This window comes from Equus caballus, chromosome 20 (assembly GCF_041296265.1).
Source record: "Equus caballus isolate H_3958 breed thoroughbred chromosome 20, TB-T2T, whole genome shotgun sequence".
NCBI lineage: Eukaryota > Metazoa > Chordata > Mammalia > Perissodactyla > Equidae > Equus > Equus caballus.
In genome coordinates this window covers 26,324,842-26,346,586 of record NC_091703.1, presented here as the reverse complement: position 1 = coordinate 26,346,586, position 21,745 = coordinate 26,324,842, and the positions used below count along the sequence as shown (strand labels likewise).

The 21,745-nt window shown below is 42.5% G+C and overlaps 1 pseudogene; it reads right to left on the bottom strand.

Moving 5' to 3' along the window:
• Positions 1-1,014: 1,014 nt before the first annotated feature.
• On the bottom strand, positions 1,015-21,389 carry LOC138919372 (butyrophilin subfamily 2 member A2-like; annotated as a pseudogene).
• Between the last annotated feature and the right edge of the window lie 356 nt (positions 21,390-21,745).

The window sequence follows — 21,745 nt, the reverse complement described above, 5'->3', positions numbered from 1 at the left end:
GATCACAAAAGAACCATGTGCTAAACACAGAAAACCAGAAGTACACAGACACACACACACTCACACACAAACACACAGAGCATAGATAATCCCACCATCAAAGGAAACACAATTGAAATGCTTTTCTCCTAGTCTCCCACCATCCATCTGGATGCTCAAGCCAAAACCTAAAAGTCATCCTTTCTTCTATCCTCCTCTCACCCCCAGCATCTAATCCATCATCACATCCTATCTCCACATAAATCCTGAATCCCTTACATCCTGCAAATCCATGGTTATCACCACAGTCCAAACCTGTATCATCATCTTTTTCATAGACAACTGTGGTTATTTCCTAATTGATCTCCCTCCTACAAACTTGCTCTTGCCCCAGGAACCCACCACAGGACTATCACAGCATGTATACACCACACAACAATTTAGGATCAATCTCTAATGCCATAAATATTGACAGATATAACCCCAATAAGCAAAAGCTTTTTGGGGTCCTCAGTCATTTTTAACTGTCTAAATGCTAAAAGCATGAAACTGCTGTTCTCCCCACTGAACCTGAATCTTGTGATCCACTTGGTCCAGTGTTGACCTGCTCACCTGAGACCTCAAACCTTAGGCCATCCTCAGTAACTGAGTATTGATCCTTGTTTATTGCAGGGACACCTGAGCAGGTGACGGCCAGATATGTCCTCATCCTTCATCCTTCTTCATCTCAATTCTAGGCCTGGGGAACTGTAATGTGTGGTCTGGAAATCCTGGGGGGTGGGTTGGAAATGGACCATCAGCTCCTGGGACCAATTACCTGTAATGGTGGGGCTTAACCATGGCAACAGCCTTCGTCCCCTCCCACCTCTCTGGTCCCGCCTCCTTTATCTCTGACCCCCATTTGTGGTTTCTCCCTCTCCTCTTACACCCTAGTGCATCCTGTTGTCCATATCCAGAGCCCACAGTGTTTGATATCGACTTGAGCATCAGGCTGAACGTGTCACTCTGATGTTAAAGTAGCAGAGTTTCTGCCTGTCACTTTCTCATACTTTCTTCTTGGTTGGGAGCCATGCGGCAGCACAAGTTTCCTGAGACTGGACCCTCCCCCATGGTTACAAGCAAATGAGTTACTAAAGCAACAAAAATGAGGGAGAGATGGGGCTGGGGTCTGAAGAGGGTGTCAAGGGGGCTTCTGCAGGAGGTTCTCTTATAAGACCAGAGGGAACGAGGGCCCATTACTGTGATAGTAGAGATGGCCAGGGCTTCTCTACTTGCCTCTGAGACCAAGGAATGGGTCTTAGCGGCTGTGGTGGGCCCATTTCTGTGACGAATCAGACCACCCTTACGTACCATAATCTCATGGGCCCCTGTGAACGATTGGTAGATGAAGAGGGGGCTGTCATAGGACTCCAGCCTGAAGAAGTGTCTCAGAGTCCCAGAGAAAGGGAAATGGGGACACGTGTAGATGTGCGATCTGTTCCTTATGTTATAGAAGGAGACATTTCCAGCTTCATAGTCCAGGAAGACGCCAACCAGGCGAAGGTGCTCTGTCAGGGAGAGAATCTTTTCAAGAGAGGACAGGACCTGGCACTGGTTTCCAAACATCTCCAAGGTCTAGAAGCCATTCTGAGGAACCAGTAGGGCCTCCCCTTTCTTCTCAACACTATCTCTACAAGTCCCCACAGCCCACAAGACCATGTTTTTAACCTCCGCCTCCCAATAATGTCTCCTGAGGAGAAGCTCTCGAGGCCTAGGACACAAGGCTGACAGTTGAGACTCTCTGGGTTGTCAGGCACGCTCTGCCTGGAGGGGACCCATCTCATGCTTCTCTGGTCATCTGACAGGAAGAGCTCGTGATGAGCAGTGTCTGGGTCCAGGGGAATGTCAGCTATAGAGGAAGACTCAGGTTTAGGCCTGGGGTCTCAGGAGATTCTGCGATTCCTGGTCCCCAGAAAGGTCCCAGAAAGCTGGTGGGAGATCCCTCACATGGCAGACTTTTCCATGAAGGCCCCTTGATCCCAGGTCCCAGGCAGCTCACAAACTGAGAATTATTGAGGCTGCACCTCTACCTCTTGAGTGACAGGAGCGTTGCCTCATGTAGAGGATAAATGGGTCTCTAGGAAATGTAGAAAGTTTAGCAAATGGGGTGGAATAATGGCTCCCACTTTCTCTCAACATTCTCAGATCTGCCCCCTATTTTTTAACTTTTTATTAAGATTATGATAGTTTACAATCGTGTGAAATTTCCATTGTACATTATTGTTAGTCATGTTGTAGGTACACCACTTCACCCTTTGTGCCCTCCCCCCACCCCCCTTTCCCCTGGTAACCACAAATCAATTCTCCTTGTCTCTATGTTTAACTTCCACCTATGAGTGGAGTCATACAGAGTTCATCTTTCTCTATCTGGCTTATTTCACTTAACATAATACCTTCAAGGTCCATCCATGTTTTTGTGAGTGGGATGATTTTATCTTTTTTATGGCTGAGTAGTATTACATTGTATATATATATATACACCATATCTTCTTTATCCAATCATCAGTTGATGGGCATTTAGGTTGCTTCCATATCTTGGCTATTGTAAATAATGCTGCGATGAACATAGGGGTGCATGGGACTTTTGGAATTGCTGATTTCAAGTTTCTTGGATAGATATGCACTAGTGGGATGGCTGGGTCATAAGGTATTTCTATTTTTAATTTTTTTGAGAAATCTCCATACTGTTTTCCATAGTAGCCACACCAGTTTGCATTCCCACCAACAGTGTATGAGGGTTCCTTTTTCTCCACAACCTCTCCAACATTTGTCACTTTTGTTTTGGATATTTTTGCCATTCTAACAGGTGTAAGGTGACATCTTAGTGTAATTTTGATTTGCATTTCCCTGATGATTAGCGATGATGAGCATCTTTTCATGTGTCTATTGGCCATCTGTACATCTTCTTTGGAGAAATGTCTGTTGTTGTCCCCTGCCCATTTTGTAATTGGGTTGTTTGATTTTTTTTTTTTTTTGTCAGAGGAAGAGGTTTATTTATGATTTACCATAATACTTTACTTAAAATAACAAAGGTCACCTGTGCATTCGAGTTTCTTTTGTTATCTCTTTTGTATAACTTCTGGATTTATGGTGGTTCCAGAGTACATCAAACCAAATCAGAGGGAACTATGTGAGAAGATAAATCCCTCAATAAGAATGTTAACTATGGTGGATATTTACTATCAAGAGGAATATACAAGCACCAAATTGATGGTAGCAAAACAAAGTTTACTGTGGAGTTGCGTATTGAAATGGAGTTTGAATTTCAAAATTCAAAAAACTTAAAAATCTCATGAAAACAAAATTACCTTTGAATGTCTGTTAAAGTGTTCATAAAATACAGCACTTATGATTTTGCATCTACCTCATAACTCTCTATATTATTTTATCTATTCCTTTAATTTTTTTTATTTTTTATTAATGTTATGATAGATTACAACCTTGTGAGATTTCAGTTGTACATTATTGTTAGTCATGTTGTGGGTACACCACTTCCCCCTTTGTGCCCTCCCCCACTCCCCCTTTTCCCTGGTAACCACCGATCAGATCTCCTTGTCAATATGTTAACTTCCACCTATGAGTGGAGTCATATAGAGTTCGTCTTTCTCTGACTGGCTTATTTCGCTTAACATAATACCCTCGAGGTCCATCCACGTTGCTGCGAATGGGCCAATTTTGCCTTTTTTATGGCTGAGTAGTATTCCTTTGTGTATATATACCACATCTTCTTTATACAATCATCAGTTTCTGGGCATGTAGGTTGGTTCCACGTCTTGGCTATTGTAAATAATGCTGCGATGAACATAGGGGTGCAAGGGACTCTTGGGATTTCTGATTTCAGGTTCTTAGGATAGATACCCAGTAATGGGATGGCTGGGTCATAGGGTGTTTCTATTTTTAACTTTTTGAGAAATCTCCATACTGTTTTCCATAGTGGCTGTACCAGTTTGCATTCCCACCAACAGCGTATGAGGGTTCCTTTTTCTCCACAACCTCTCCAACATTTGTCGCTCTTGGTTTTGGATGTTTTTGTCAATCTAATGGGTGTAAGGCGATATCTTAGTGTAGTTTTGATTTGCATTTCCCTGATGATTTGCAATGATGAACATCTTTTCATGTGTCTATTGGCCATATTTATATCTTCTTTTGAGAAATATCTGTTCATGTCCTCTGCCCATTTTTTGATCGGGTTGTTTGTTTTTTTGTTGTTAAGCCTGGGTTGTTTGATTTTTTATTGTTGAGTTGTGTGAGTTCTTTGTATATTATGGAGATCAACCCTTTGTCAGATAAATAACTTGTAAATATTTTTTCCGAATTAGTGGGCTGTTTTTTTTTTTGTTGCAATCCTGTTTTCCCTCACCTCGAAGAAGCTCTTTAGTCTGATGAAGTCCCATTTGTTTATTGTTTCTATTGTTTGCCTCATCTGAGGAGTTATGGTGTCCGAAAAGATTCTTTTGAAACTGATGTCAAAGAGTGTACTGTCTATATTCTCTTCTAGAAGACTTAATTGTTTCAGACCTAATATTTAAGTCTTTGTTCCATTTTGAGTTTATTTTTGTGAATGGTGAAAAAGAATGGTCAATTTTCATTCTTTTACATGTGGCTTTCCAGTTTTCTCAGCACCATTTGTTGAAGAGACTTTCTTTTCTCCATTGCAGGCCCTCAGCTCCTTTGTCGAAGATTAGCTGTCCATAGATGTGTGGTTTTATTTCTGGGCTTTCAATTCTATTCCGTTAATCTGTGCACCTGTTTTTGTACCAGTACTACGCTGTTTTGATTACTGTAGCTTTGTAGTATGCTTTGAAGTCAGGGATTGTGATGTCTCTGGCTTTTTTCTTCTTTCTCAGGATTGCTTTAGCACTTCGGGGTCTTTTGTTGCCCCATACGAATTTTAGGATTCTTTGTTCAATTTCTGTAAAGAATGTCATTGGGATTCTGATTCTGGGATAGCGTTGAATCTGTAGATTGCTTTAGGTAGTATGGACATTTTAACGATGTTTATTCTTCCAATCCACGTGCATGGAATGTCTTTCCATCTCTTTATGTCGTCATCAATTTCTTTCAGGAAAGTCTTGCAGTTTTTATTGTATAGATCTTTCACGTCCTTGGTTAAATTTATCCCAAGGTATTTTATTCTTTTTGTTGCGATTGTGAATGGAATTGAGTTCTTGAGTTCTTTTTCTGTTAGTTCATTGTTAGCATATAGAAATGCTACTGATTTATGTATGTTGATTTTATACCCTGCAACTTTGCTATAGCTGTTTATTATTTCTAATAGTTTTCCTATAGATTCTTTGGGGTTTTCTACACATAAGATCATGTCATCTGCAAACAGTGAGAGTTTTACTTCTTCATTGCCTATTTGGATTCCTTGTATTTCTTTTTCCTGCTGAATTTCTGTGGCAAACACCTCCAGTACTATGTTGAATAAGAGTGATGAAAGTGGTCACCCTTGTCTTGTTCCTGTTCTCAGAGGGATGGCTTTCAGTTTTTGTCTGTTGAGTATGATGTTGGCTGTGGTTTTATCATATATGGCCTTTATTATGTTGAGGTACTTTCCTTCTATACCCACTTTATTGAGGGTTTTTATCATAAATGGATGTTGGGTCTTGTCAAATGCTTTCTCTGCATCTATTAAGATGATCATGTGGTTTTTGTTTCTCATTTTGTTAATGTAGTGTATCATGTTGATTGACTTGCAGATGTTGAACCATCCCTGTGTCCCTGGTATAAATCCCACTTGATCATGGTGTATAATCTTTTTGATATATTGCTGTATTCGGTTTGCCAAATTTTGTTGAGGACTTTTGCATCTATGTTCATCAGTGATATTGGCCTGTAGTTTTTCTTCTTTCTGTTGTCCTTGTCAGGTTTTGGGATCAGGATGATGTTGGCTTCATAGAATGTGTCAGGGAGTGCTCCATCTTCCTCAATTTTCTGGAATAGTTTGAGAAGGATAGGTATTAAATCTTCTTTGAATGTTTGGTAAAATTCTCCAGAAAAGCCATCTGATCCTGGACTTTCGTTTTTGGGGAGGTTTTGGATTACTGTTTCAATTCCCTTACTTGTGATTGGTTTATTCAGATTCTCTATTTCTTCCTGCTTCAGTTTTGGAAGGTTATAAGAGCCTAAGAATTTATCCATTTCTTCTAGGTTGTCAAATTTGTTGGCATATAGTTTTCATAGTATTCTCTTATGATCCTTTGTATTTCTGTGGTATCTGTTGTGATTTCTAATTTTATTTATTTGAGACTTCTCTCTTTTTTTCTTGGTGAGTCTGGCTAAGGGTTTGTCAATTTTGTTTATTTTTTCGAAGAACCAACTCTTCATTTCATTGATCCTTTCTACTGTCTTTTTTTGTTTCAATATCGTTTATTTCTCCTTGAATTTTTATTATTTCTCTCCTACTGACTTTGGGCTTGATTTATTCTTCTTTTTCTAATTCTGTTAGGTGTCATTTGAGATTGCTTATCAGAGATTTTTCTTGTTTATTGAGGTGAATCTGTATTGCAATGAATTTCCCTCTTAGGACCGCTTTTGCTGCATCCCAAATGAGTTGGTATGGCGTGTTTTCATTTTAATTTGCCTCCAGATAATATTTGATTTCTTCTTTAATTTTTTCAATAGTCCATTGTTTGTTCAGTAGTATGTTGTTTAGTCTCCACATTTTTTCCCCTTTCCCAGCTTTATTATTGTAGTCAATTTCTAGTTTCATAGCATTATGATCAGAAAAGATGCTTGATTTTATTTCAACCCTCTTGAATTTGTTGAGGCTTGGTTTGTTTCCCAAGATATGGTCTATCCTTGAGAATGTTCCATGCGCACTTGAGAGGAATGTGTAGCCTGCTGTTTTTGGATGGAATGTTCTATATATATCTATTAGTTCCATCTGGTCTAGTTCTTCATTTAATTCTATAATTTCCTTGTTGACTTTCTGTCTGGATGATCTATCCATTGGTGTTAATGGGGTGATGAGGTCCCCTACCATTATTGTATTGTTGTCGATGTCTCCTTTTAGTTTTGTTAATAGTTGCTTTAGAAATTTTGGTGCTCCTGTGTTGTGTGAGCACATATTTATAAGTGTTATGTCATCTTGGTTAAGTGTCCCTTTTATCATTATAAACTGCCACTCTTTGTCTTTCTTTATCTGTTTTGCTTTGAAGTCTACTTTGTCTGATATAAATATGGTGACACCTGCTTTCTTATGTTCATTATTAGCTTGGAGTATCATCTCCCATCCCTTCACTCTGAGTCTGTGTTTGCCTTTGGGGCTGAGGTGTGTTTCCTGGAGGCAGCATATTGTTGGGTCCTCTTCTTCAAAAAATCCATCATGCCACTCTGTGTCTTTTGATTGGAGAGTTCAATCCATTTACATTTAGAGTGTTTATTGAAATGTGGGGGCCTAACGCTGTCATTTTATCACTTGTGTTCTGGTTCTTTTGCATTTCCTTTGTTTCTCATCCCATGATTTTTGGACTACTAATTCAGGTAGGTAGATTTCTATATTGGTTTTCTTCTTACTTGTAATTAGTGTCTTTATTCTTGTTATTTGTTTAGACGTTACCAAGTGGTTTGTATAAAACGTCTCATAGATGAGATAGTCCATTTTCTGATAGCCTGTTATTTCCTTATATTAAGATGTTCCAACCTTTTCCTCTTCCACTTCTAGGTTGTTATTGTCAGATTTTTTTTTCTTTCTTCTTGTGTTGTGAGTTTGTGGTTAAAATGACAAGATTATATTTATTCTTGGTGTTTCCATTCCTTTTATGTTTAATGTTATATTTAACTTTTGCTAATCTGTTCTGATGGAGAGCTGCAACTTTCTGATTTTGTCTTTCTATTTATCTCCTATGCTCTGGGTTTTTTAGCCCCTTTCCTTTTTCTGATTTTTCAGGTATAAGGGTCTTCCTGAGCATTTCTTGTAGAGGAGGTCTTGTGGCAATGAACTCCCTTAACTTTTGTTTATCTGGGAAGGTTTTTATTTCTCCATTATATTTGAAGGACATTTTCACTGGATAGAGTATTCTTGGCTGCAAGTTTTTGCCCTTCAGAGTTCTGAATATATCATTCCACTCTCTTCTAGCCTGTAAGGTATCTGCTGAGAAATCTGCTGACAGCCTTAGTAGTTCCTTTGTAGGTTATTTTCTTCTGCCTTGCTACCCTTAGTATTTTCTCTTTGTCATTTACTTTTGCAAGCTTTCACTACTATATGCCTTGGGGTTGGTCTTCTAACATTGATAAAGTTTGGAGATGTATTCGCCTCTGTCACATGGAGTTCCATCTCTCTCCCCAGGTTTGGAAAGTTATCAGCCATTATTTCTTTGAACAGGCATTCTGCCCCCTTCCCCTTCTCTTCTCCCTCTGGGATACTTATAATCCTTATGTTGCATTTCCTAATTGAGTCAGATACTTTTTGGAGAGTTTCTTCATTTCTTTTTAGTTTTTGTTCTCTCTCCTCCTCTATCTGCAGCATTGCTATATTCCTATCCTCCAAATTGCTAATTCTGGCCTCCATATTATTGACCTTACTGTTCAGAGAATCCAGATTTTTCTTAATCTCCTCCATTGTGTTCTTCATCTCCAATATTTCTGATTGGTTCTTCTTTATGGTATCAAGCTCTTTTGTGACATAGCTCCTGAATTTGTTGAGTTGTCTATCTGTATTCTCTTTTAACTCATTGAGTTTTTTAATGATAGCTGTTTTGAATTCATTGTCATTTAGGTTATAGATTTCATTGTCTTTGGGATTGTTTTCTGGGTACTTGTCATTTTCCTTCTGTTCTGGAGATTTAATATATTTTTCATACAGCTTGATGGCATGGATTTGTGCCTCCACATAGAGATAGAGTTTAGTTACTGCTTCCACTTGCTTCTACTGGAGTGGGGGGGGGGGGGGCTGTTTATTCATCTGCACTGACCAGGACCCTTGTCAGCTGTTGCTGCCTGGACCTGGGCCCTCCTCGTAGTCACAGTGATCCTGTGGGGTCCCTCATCAGCTGTGGGGCAATCGCAAGGGGGCCTCAGGTTGCTAGTGCCTATTGTTGCAGACCACCTAGACACACTCCCTTCTTTGGGTCTGCTGTGATGTTATGGGCTTTCACAGTGGCTGGGAGCAGGTTCACCTAGATTTGAAGCTCTGTCACTCTCAGGGCCTGCAAGATCTCACTTGTCCACGATGGGCCACAGCAGAGCTATAGGTATCTACTGCAGTCTGTGGTTAGCTCACCCAGCTTTGCTACTTCTGCCTCAGGGTCGTCCAGCCTTGTGATTGCCAGGCAGGGCCTCTCCACTAATGCTGCCCAGAAGCTTTCACTGTGGCTGCTGTGGGACCATGGATTTTCCCCCTGGACCACAGAGCAGGGCGGCTGGGGCTCCAACCAGCCCCCACCCACTCACTTGGTCTCACTGGGTGTCCCTTACCTGCTCTGGGACACAGCCAGAGTCCGTGAGTCAGAGTCAGTGGCTGGCAGGCTGCCACCCCACCCAGGATCCTCTTCTCCCGGAGCCTCCCAGTGTTCTGAATGCTGGGCGGGACCTCTCACTAATGGCAAGTAGAGGCTTTCCCTGCCACTGGTGCAGGACCATGCATTTTCCCCTGGACCATGCAGCGGGGTGGCTGGGGCTCCAATGCACCCCTGCCATCACACATTGTCACATTGGGTGTCCTTTGCCCCTCTGGGACACAGCCAGAGTCCGTGAGTCAGAGGTGGCTGGCAGGCTGTTGCCCTGCCCGGGATCTTCCTCTCCCGGAGCCTCCCAGTGTTCTGAATGCTGGGAAGGGCCTCTCCACTAACGCTGAGTAGAGGCTTTCCCTGCCGCTGGTGTGGGACCATGGATTTTCCCCCTGGGCTTAGGGGCAATCATGAGGGTTTTAGGTAGGGCTGTAGTCACCTGTTTCCACCACTGCTCTGCCAATACAGCACATGCCTGCCCTTTGTGCATGGTTATGCTGTGAGTGTGTCCACTGGAAGAAAGTCGCTTGCAGGTACTAGGCTCTCTGGGGGTTGGGGGTCAGGGATCAGAGAGTTTTCACTTATCTCCACCTCCTTCTGGGGGGAAGTCCGTCCACCTTCCAATGTATAGCAGCACAGGTCTCTCAGGCATCCTGATGCTGTGTGGATAGCCTTTGTTGACCGATGAATGTCCAATTAGTTGTAGATTCAAAGAGAGAGGGACAAAGAAAACTGCTCACGCCGCCATTTTACTGATATCACTCTCTGCTGTTTTTCAGATCTGCCCCCTTTTCTACTCAAGACATATCTCTGGAACTCTCCTTAGTTAAAAACTTTCCACTTGGCTTAACTAGCAAAGAGGCCCTATCCCTCTCCCAATGAAGCAATTACGGCCAATTTCTCCCTACACAGGCTCCTGGGCAGTAAAGCCTCCCTTCATTGATCCTCTGTGCTCCACCAGTTTAACCAGATGACAACTGATTTAAATGACTAACAAGGGCACCCATCAAAGGGTAAAAAAGGAGGATAACGTCCCCAAAAGGTACCTGCTGCCTGAGAGGTATATAAAGCAAAAGGTAAGGGGAGCTATTTCCATCCAGTTTTGCTTTAACAACATGGGTCTGAAGTCTGCAGCTGTGACCTCCCTGGATACAGGAAAAGCTTCAGACCCTGACATTCTTCAGACTCTCCCATCTGCAGTTATTATTATGTAGTCAATCTACCTTTCCATTGTGGTAAAATGCCTTTATCTTTTTCCTAAGTTAATCTGTCTGACTTTTACAATTTTAAAATTCAAAAGAAAAAGGAGGAAATGTCTCGGTACCATGGTGTATCAGTATCTCCTGAAGCCTGGATTCCTTGGTGCTTTTGAGCACCAGGTGACAAATCATAAGATGCAACGTGCTCATCAGTACCAGGCAAATGGATTCCCTGCTCTCCCACTTGCCCACCTCCCCTCCCCTCACGGGCTACACACAGAGCATCAGTGTTCTCTTGGAGCAGGAGGCTCTCTGGCACCTGTCTTTGCACCCCTGAGACAGGCTTGGGGAAGCTTATTGCCTTTCCCACACATTGCTCCTCAACTGTGCAGTCTATCCCATCAACCTGGTTATAAATAGCTAAGCCAGTTTTGTCTTCTTTCAAATTAATTCAGGATCCACAAAGCAAAAACTACTACAATGTAACCTTTGTGGAGGTCCACTATGTATGGTAGACCTCTGTCATCATGGATTAAATTATTATAACAAAGAAAGGAATGTGGGAACTAAACTGTAGAGTTGACTAAGAGCTGTGGATATTCCCTGACAGAACAGCTGGGATTCAGCTTTGGGTGGGATACTGCCAGTGAACAGACTCCAGTATCCTGCTACCCCCTAGCCCACCTTGGGTCTCCTTGTTCATCTCATCTAAAGTGTCCTATAAGATGGCTAATGGGGAGAAAATTCAGGAACAGAGGGAATGTCAGAGGTGCTCACCAGCATGTAAGAGGGTTCTTCTCCATCCTGCAATGGGACAGACAGAGAGGTGAGATTCATGAGACAATGGCCAACCAAGCAGAAGACAAATTGTGCCTTGAGCAGCTCAGGAAAAGCTAAACTTACACAATTCCTCTTGACATTGCTCTGAAACAATAAACAGAAACACACGAACGTCCTCAATAGAAGAACTAAGAGAATTTGCTCTTGTATTAAATGATAAAGGACTGGACTTTTCTATGAACACCACCACCTCCCTTCCCTCTACCTATGGAATTGCCAAGATTCCAGAAATGATATATGATCAGGTAGCTGGAGATCATCAGTACTGATTTACATTTGCTTTAGTTCAACAATACTGTGCTCCATGTACTAGGCGAATGGATGCTACACTTGCAGAATGGAAGCAAGCTCTGTGGATTAATTCCTAGGACGTGAGAGTGTGAGTACCAAGCCCTTATTGGTGCTTCTATTCATGTTCTTTCTCTGTTTGCCAGGCTTCTAGCTGTCAGAGCTGTATCTTTTGTGTGACAGTGAACTGTGCTTTGACAGTGACATGAACTTACTCTTTTGACACGAGGGTAAACCAAATTTTTTACATTTTATCTAATGTTCTTTCTCTTTTTCACACCTTCTTTCCACATTTCTTTACATGCAAGTTCCTTTCTTTTCATTTTCAACCTCTTTTTCCCCTGAGGGAATCTCTTTTCCCTGTGGAGTTTCTTTATAAGACAGTGCTCCCAGCGATGAAGAGGAGCAGAGCAGACATGATGACAGCCAGGACCACCATCCAGGGAGATGTACTGGTAATAAAGGATTCTGAAAAGGGAGCCAGAAGAGTCCCATTTACTGAGAAAAAGGAGACCTGGGATGAGAGCTCCCCTCAGGACTCATATCTAAGGAGCTCCCCCAGGTCCCTGCTTTGTTGGCTTCTCTCTCGGAAACCCCAGATAGAGAAAGGGTCACCCCACAGTGATTGCCAGGGCTGGGGACCCAGGAGACAAAAAGCAGGAACACTTGGAGTCACCATGAGAAGGACCAAGGTGAATAAAAGCTAACTATCCATGCTAGATCAACATTGCCATCATCCTGGGACAAGCCACCACCCCTTCTTGCCTGGAATATTGCAATGTCCTCCTCCTGCTTCTGTTCACACCCTCTGCAGTTTATCCACAGCACAGCAGCCTAAGTAAGACCATGTTATTTCTTTGCTGAAAACCCTGCTATATCTCCTATCTCACTCAGACTAAAAGCCTAGGTCCTTTTGTGCCCTACATTGCCCCATATGATCTGGACATATTGCCTCTCTGAATTCATGTCCTTCAAATCTCCCTGCACTCAATCCTTTCCAGCCACACCTGCCTTTTGGGCAGTTCCTTGAAACTGCAAGACACACTTCTACCTCAGGCCCTTTGCATATGTTGTTCCTGCTACCTGTCCTACTCAGTCCTCAAATATCTGCATGGCTCCTGCGTCACTTGCCCAACAGCAATCTTTTCCGTGAAGCCTTCTCTGACTATCCTATTCATAATTACAACTCCCCCAGAGCACTCCCTATCCTCTCCTGGATTAATATTTTTCTACAGTACTTATCACCATCTGATACAATCCACAGTTTAATTAATGACTTCACTCTTTGTTTTAATTACTTCATTTATTGTCCACTACTGCTCCAGAATGTGAGCCCCACGAGGGCAGGTTCCTTTGTATATTTTGTTCTGTGAATTATCTTTGGTTTCTAAAAGAGTGCCTTGCACATACATGATGCTTGTTAAGTATCTGTGGAATGAATTTATGAATGTCTGTAGATAGAGAATCTCCCTGCTTTGTCCCTTGGGGAATCTCATGGGCAGGAAGGGAGTCTTCAGCACTCAACACCTCTGGGTATAGATAGACACCCACTCAGACCACTGTCCTTTTTTAAAGATTATTCAAAATATTTAAAAATTGCTGCAGGATAAGGACCATGACGGGGAAAAAACATCAGATTTATCTTCAGAGAAGAGGGTCCTACCTATGTGTTTTCAGACTGTTTGATTTTCCCCTTGTGACAAGGGAATAGACCTCAACTCAGCTGCATCTTCCAGCCTTTCACCCTTTCACCCCATGTCCCTACTTCCCTATCCCCACTCCAGCCTCCAGTTTATCTGCTGAGGATCCAACCTCCAGACCATGAGCCTCCAGAGGGCAGGGAACTAACCTGGAAAGAACCTCACAGTTTCCTTCTCCTGGCCAAGCAGGGTGTTCTTGATGGAGCAGGACGTGTTCCTCACAGAGTGGTCCCTGATGCTCACTGCCATGGTGACCACGAAGAGGCTGTCTTTGTCCACAGGGTAAGCCTCCTCCTGGGCAGGCATGATCTCACCATAGGGGTCCCTCCAAACCACTTGCGGCTCAGGGTACCACCCTACAGGTGTGCACTCCAGCCAGAGGCCCCCATCCTCACGGATCTCCATTTCAATGAGGGTCTTAGAGCCCAGGCCTGAGGAGAGAGACCAGGGCTTAGACAAAAAGGCAATGTTGTCTTAGCCAGAGTGTCTTAGACGATCAGCTCTTCATGGTGAGAGCCAAGAGAAGATGGTGGAGAGGAAGGGTCCAGTGTCCAGAGAAACTGATTATGCATATTCCATGCATTCCTGCAGTACCTCTTCTGTGAAAGAAGAAAAGAAGGAATGAAAGGAGGGACAGAGGAAAGGAAAGAAGAAGAGAAAGAAGGGGCTGGCCCCATGTCTGAGAGGTTTAGTTTGAGTGTGCCACTTCAGCAGCCCAGGGTTTCACCAGTTCGGATCGTGGGAGGGGACATGGCACCGCTCATCAAGCCATACTGAGGTGGCATCCCACATAGCACAACCAGAAGGACTACAACTGAAATATACAACTATGTACTACAGGGCTTTGGGGAGGAGAAGAAGAAGAAAGAAGATTAACATCAGATGTTAGTTCAGGTGCCAATCTTTAAAAAAACAGTCAGGCACACAGAAATTTAAAAAAAAAAAAAAAAAGAAGAAGAAGAAAACCTTGACATTAGAGAACACAAGGCGACCAATATGCCAAATAGGTTGTGAGATCTCTTGGGGCTGGCCCCGTGGCCCAGTGGTTAAGTTCGCGCACTCCGCTGCGGCAGCCCAGGGTTTCACTGCTTTGGATCCTGGGTGCGGACATGGCACTACTCATCAAGCCAAGCTGCGGTGGCATCCCACATGCCACAACTAGAAGGACCAACAACTAAAAAAATATACAACTATGTACTGGGGGGATTTGGGCAGAAAAAGCAGAAAGAACACAAAAAGGATTGGCAACAGTTGTTAGCTCAGGTGCCAATGTTTAAAAAAAAATTGTGAGATCTCTAAGGAGAATGGATTACATTACATTTTCTTTTCTGCTCAACTTACTGACTCCATCACAATACCAAGCATCTGCCTCCTAATAAATGTTTGTTGATTGATTTATTCAGCTAGAGATTTTACTGTCATCACTGCTGTGTGAGCGTGTCCACTCTGACCTCAAATGAGCAGGTTCAGGATTTCACTTTCCACCTGGGGAGGACTTCTCAGCAGCTGTGGCTTCTCGAAGCTCTAGGTTAATATGATAAGGACAGAACCCTGCCAGGCTGTCAGAATCTTAAGAAACTTTTTGTCCTCAAGACACTGTCCCTTCTCTCCCGGTTTAGGGCTTCACATCACCACAGCTACCCAATAATCCTAGGGAGCTGTTGGCTTTTAGGAGAATGGACTGAGCTAGTGTGCAAAGTCAACCCTTACCCCAATTCAGAGACGTTTTCTTCCCAGGGGCTCAGTCAGCTAGGTGATTTTCTTATGATCCCTTGACTACAGCCACCTATTAGAAAGATCTGGATGCTCCTGGTGTTACAGCTCTTAGCTAATGCCAGCCCTGATATCCATTCTCCTACACTGAATGCAGCATATATGGAGTTAAAACCAAAAGCACACATCCCCACTCTCTGCTTCTTTAGTTACACTCATATGTAAATATCTGTTTCTTTAACCTTTGACTCCCTGAGCTTTACAACCATAAAGAAGCCACAAATTGTTAAAGCCCAGGTGGCTGGGCACTGGGCTCACACTAAAGTTGTAACAAATCATAGGTCCTTGAAGTTCATTATAAGGAAAACTGATGTCCAGAGAATATCAGAAAGCTGAAGGTTCCCAGGCCCAACTCCTTGGCTTCCTGGTGCCAGACAGCCAAGGACACCCCCCCTGCAAACTTCCTTATCTTCTCCCTCCCTTCATTCCTTGCAAACCTGTAAAACTCTTCACCCACTTCTTAATGGAGAGGTAGCAATTCTTAAGGCACTAGCTATTGCTTTGCTCCCTCTGCATGGCAAAGAAAGTAAAGCTATTTTTTTCCTTTTTACCCAAGACTCTGTTCTCATTATTTAGATTGGCACCAGGTTCAGAGACTGAAATTTTGGTTACACTGGGATCCTCAAGATAACAATATCATCTCCTCATGTCAGCTGAACATCATCAAAAGTCCTAAGAATTCAGACTCTGCTTAATTTATTCTGTCTTTAAAAGAGTCTTCCATAAAAGAGATACTGGGTGTGAGAGAGCTGCAAATGCATGATCCTGGGAGACATCTGCCCCTTTTGCCATCTGTCCAGCCATCATCCAAGCTGCTTTTAAGTAATTCCTTTGTTAAGCCCATCCAAGAAATTTTAACAAAGACAAAATTAAAGCAATCATTTAAGACTTAGTGCTTCCTGATCATTTTGATTTTTGCCAAGAGGAAAAAAAAAAAACAACAAACGTTGCATATTGAGGGCTCACACAGAAACTTGGAAGTGGGATAAGTCTCAAAATAATGAGGCAAGTTGGAAAGAAATTCTATAAAATGTTCCATGGGGTTCAATAAGGTCAAGTATGAGACAATAGACTTAAACAAAAAACTAGCCAGCCAATTAATCAAAGAAAAAGCAACAAATAAATAAACAAACTAACAATTCTACAGTAGCTCAATTCAGAATGGGGCAGGTCAGGCCAGGGTCTTATTTACAGTGAAAGAGTGGAGGGTTCCTGCCACATACACACCACACTGTCAGCTCTGCAGTGTTGCTGTGAACAGAGTCAGGACGCCATGTTGAGAAACACTCCTTTCATGATACTTTATGTTAATTAGATACAAAGTTGCCCTTCTGAGTAACAAAGACAGGGTCTCCTACCAGCTATGATCTGAGACCCCCTGGGAAGTTCACACTGTCCCCAAACCTCACTTCCTCTGGTCTGACGGACTGAAATGTCATTGATTTCTCTGTGTGTTCAAGGCTTTTTCAGTCTTCAGATGTTTCTTTTAAAGTGTAATACACTGACTCCGGGAGTGAGGTCATACCCTAAAGTCATTATTCATAAACTAGAAATCCCAGGTTAAATGCCACTTCTATTTTGAAGATCTGGCAAATTCCTGCTGGCTGAATTCTCACTCTTTTTCTCTGAGGAGCGAACAGGCTTAGTACTTAACCATGCTTTCATGAAATCACCTGTTTTCACGTGAATCATTCTCACTACAGTTAGTAATTGGGGAAAAGAAAAAGAGGCAAAATTAATATTTATCTAAAAATGAGATGTACGTATGTTGTCTGCTGGGTAGTCTTTGTTTATTCCAGTTGTCCTGGTGTAAATATTGACAATGCCTGTACTCACTCTCCCAAGTGTACAGTTTGAGTGATCAAGTACATGATTTCCTATCAAGAAGCCATGTGTTAGGCACCATGCTGGCTGGGATTTCTCATTGGATCCTCTCAGTCAACCCCGGAGGTGCATGGCTCACTCCATCACTTCATTCTGGTTTTGCTCAATTGCCATCTTTTCAATGAAGCTTTCTGTTTATAGTTACATTACTTCCATGCCCCCAGCACTATCAACGACTTCCTGCTTTCTTTTGGCTACAGGACTCGTCACCATCTGATATAAAATACAGTTCAATTAATTACTTCATTCATTGCTGTCTGTACCCTCAAGAATGAAAGCCCCAGGAGGGCAGGGATCTTTCCATATTTTGTTCTCTGACTTATCCTTGGTTTCTAGAATATTGGCTTGAACACAGGAGATGCTTGTTAAATATTTGTGAAATGAGTTTACGAATGTCTGTGATGAGAGGGAGCCCAAGGATAAGTTTTGCCTGCTCTGCAATTGTGATTCCAGCAATTCATTTTTTTCACTCATTCATTTCATGACTCTTTATTAAGTACCTACCAAGGCTCAGGCAATTTGCTAGATGCTAGAGACACAGTGGTGAATAACTGCTGGTGTGAGTCAGGTCCTGACCATTTCTGGTGGGATTTGGACTATGAAGCTTTAAAAGAATGTCCGGTAACAAAAGTCTGAAATGGTGCTCTTTAGAGCTGTCCACCAACATTCTCAGTTCCCCTGGGCACACAGTTAGGACTGCACTTCCCCTCTCCTGTACCGTGAGGGACAACTTTGTGACTTACTTGTGCCAATCAAATGTGAGTATAAATAGTGTGAGCACCTTACAGGAGGAACTTTAGGAGCCAGTGAGTGATTTGCGGGCTCTTTCCCTCTGTGAAGGTGACTGCACAACTCCAGAGCTCTGAGGGAGGTCTGTGTGAAGTAGAGCCCACCAGACTCATGAGGGAGATATTTCATGTGTTAGAAATAGATCTTTGCTATGTTAACCTACTCGGATTTGAGGGCTGCTTATTACAGAGCATAACCTAGCCTATCCTGACTAATGCACACCTCAAAGATGATTTAAAACACGGACTGATCAGAAGCTCATGGGGAAAGGTTAAATAAACAGACCTCACATGTAGATTAGAGATAGCTCAGGGATGATGACCACTTACAGCTCAAGGAGCAGATTCATATCTTAATTCAATTAACACTTGTGGAACAACTATTATGCCCCAGGTTCTATTTTAAAGATATGGATACAGCAGAAGCAAAATGGAAAACAATCCTTATGGAAGTGGCATTCCAGTGGAAGAGACATAATAATCAGGATAAAGGAGTAAAATGCATCCTATAAGGACGTTATTTGCTAAGGAGAAAAGTAGAGTGGGATGGTGCTTGATTCTCACAGTCATGGAAAAAACTGACTAGAAAGAAGAAATGGATTGAAATCTATGTGAAAACTTCACTTCGGAGTTGATGAAAATTTTAAGGAACATCATATACTATGGTGAGAGTTTATATTGGTAGAAACTCTTTGGAGAACAAATTTTGAGTGTCTATTAAGGATGAAAATAAATATTTCTCATTGTACAGCATTTCTACTCCTAGGAACATGTTTCAGTTGGGAATTTTGAGAAGGGGCATGTTATGGGCTGCATTGTGTCCCCCCAAATTCCTATGTTGAAGCCCTACCCTCCAGTACTGCAGAAGGTGACTGTGTTTGGAGATAGAGCCTTTAAGGAGGTAATTAAGCTAAAATTTGGCTACGAGGGTGCGCCTTAATCCAATCTGATGGGTGTCCTTATAAGAGGAGAATATTAGGACACACAGAGAGACACCAGGAATGTGTACACATGGAGGAAAGCCTATGTGAGGACACAGAGGGAGGACAATGTGAGGACACAGGGACAAGGTGGCCATCTGCGAGCTCGGAGAGAGGCTACAGGAGAAACCAAACCTGCTGACAGCTTGATCTTGGTCTTCTAGCCACCAGAACTGTGAGATAATAAATTTCTGTTGTTTAAGACACCCAGTCTGTGGTACTTTGTTAGGGCAGCCCAAGCACACTAACATGGATCAGGAATAGGCAGTATTTTATGTGTTGATATGAGAAATGATTATATGGATTATAGTTCATAATAATTCAGTAATCTCTACGTTAGTGTTTTATGAGTTATTTCATATGTGTATTATATAGCACAATGAAAATATCTAATTTTAAAGCGTATTACTAAGGAAGACTGTCAGAGATCTCTAAGAAGTAAACATAAGAATAATCTGTAGGGATCTAACCTTTTCCCCTGTTCAAGGCTACTACTGATTTCTGTGTGCTTCTCAAGAGGTGATGCTCACAACTTAGCAGGGCAAACCCACTCATTTGACCCTTGGGCAGCAGAAAGCCACCCTCCCTGTGTAAAGGGGGCTCTAGGCAAATATCTGCTGGTCTGCCATGAGCCTGAGGTTAAGAGAGAATGTTTCTCCAAGAATCACACAGTGAAAAAACAAGGGAACAAAATTAAATGACATACCTGCCATGAAAAGGCACATGGTGGCCTCATTGTAGGATTTGCCTTCTCGGAAATAACAACGGCAGATGCCATTTTCATTGGCTGTAACATTGTGAGTGATCAGCGCCATGCTCCCCTTGCTGATCTCTCCTTGACAAAGGTTATTCTTCCTCAGTCCTGCTCCATGTGCTCCTGTGTCCGCTCTCTCCCGCCCTTATACACAAGCACTGCAGGGGAGAACTGAGACTTGAACCACCACACCTCCATGTCCTCAGCACTTTTCTCAGGTGAAAGGTGGTGGCGTAACATGCTGTTTCCTCCCACCATGGCCAGGATTGGATCAGCTGGCCCCATGACAGTAAAGTGGTCTGTTCAACAAAGGGGTAGAATCAGACAGGGGCCTCATCCATCAAATATCTAAGGCAGGAAAGAAAGTGCATATTCTGGGTCACAGACAGATTCTTTCCCTGTTTCTAATATCTTCTTTCTCTATTTATAATATATTCTTTCAGACACATTCTTTCTAAGGCCACAGGGGCTTCTTGGGCTGAGGATTCTGGGGGCCAGTAGCTGTGGCTGGTCAGCAGCAATAGGTAACTAGTAAGAGTATCTATTGAGGCTGCTAATGCTTCCTGAATAAAACACTGAGAAGCAGACACTGAGCGCCCCCGCTGACCCTGTGCTCACAGAGGTTTCCTTTCATTCCTCAGTCTAGTCCAGTGCCTGGATTGGAGGATAAACTTGAGCTGTCCAATATGGTAGCCACTAGCTGGTCCCAATTAAAATGTGCTGTAAATATAAAATACACACACACATTTTGAAAATTTAGATTAAAAATATTAAATATCTCAGTGTTAAAATTTTACATTAATTAAAACTTAAATAATAATACTTAGGTTATTTGTGGTTAAACAAAATACCTTATGAAAGATTATTTCAACTATCTCTTATTTACTTTTTTAAATGTAACTACTAAAAAATTTAAAATTGTGTATGCAGCTGGCCTTTGTGGCTCTCATTGTATTTCCATGAGATGCACTGGTATAAAATCAATGAGCATGTGCTGAAGGACAGGATGAGTGAACACAGCTGCAGCACTTCTTCAGACTGCAGTGTTTCGCAGACTCAAGTGTTGATTTTCCTTTATGAGAAGCTCATAGGAGCTGGAAGCATGGAGCCTACCTGAGACCAGTGCAAACAGGCTGAGGAGGTGGAGGAAAAGAAAGGAGCCTCGCAGGGAGAAATGCAGGGAAGCAGCTGGCTCCGTCAGCACCAAAGAGGAGTCACCCAGGAGGGGCAGGGACCAGAGACCTAGGGACACAGACATGGAGGAATCAGACAAGGAGACGTGATACTACTTCTGATCTAGGTCAAAGTCTCCTTTAACCCGTGTTGGTATCGTCAGCACCGCAACTTCTGTCTTGGGCAGCCTCCTTCCTCTCCTGGTTCAGGTGTCTCAGGGTAGATTGATTCCTGAAACAGTCCATGGAATAAGCCAACAATGCAAGGATCAGGGAGACAGTTTTCCACACTCTGTGGCTCATTTCTCTGACTGGAGTGGACTTTCTTAAGTTGTCACTTCATGTTCTTCCATACCCTTCCTCTCTTCCCATCCTCCTCCCTAGGAATCAGGCTATGTGACCCGATATAAAGCCAGTCATGGAGAGTCTCTCCACCAGGAAGCTTCCTGTCTCCTGGGAACTCCAGTTTTCTCCGCATCATGTTTCCTTCCTCTACTAATTGCCCCACCAGCACCCCATAGCTGTAGCTCTGCCCCTCCATTTTGTACCTTCTAGAATTAACTTCTGTGTTTTCTTTTGTCCTCTGACATTCAAATAATGATTTTCCGCTTATCCCTCTTCTCTCTAACCTGTTCGTGTATGCAGTCACAACCCGAGAACAAACTGTGTGGAAAGCAGAGAAAAAAATTGCTTATCCTCCTGTTACTCACCATGTGTGGGACTGTAGGACCTGAGACCTGGTCCACTCTGTGACCTCAAAGCCCCAAGATTTCCTATGAATGATTTAGATTCCAGAGTTGGCCGGCTGTCAGTCGGCCAGGCAATGGTATCCTTGAGATTTCATTCTTACCAGTTATTAGGTAGAATAAATAGAAACCTTTAAGATTTCAAATTGCA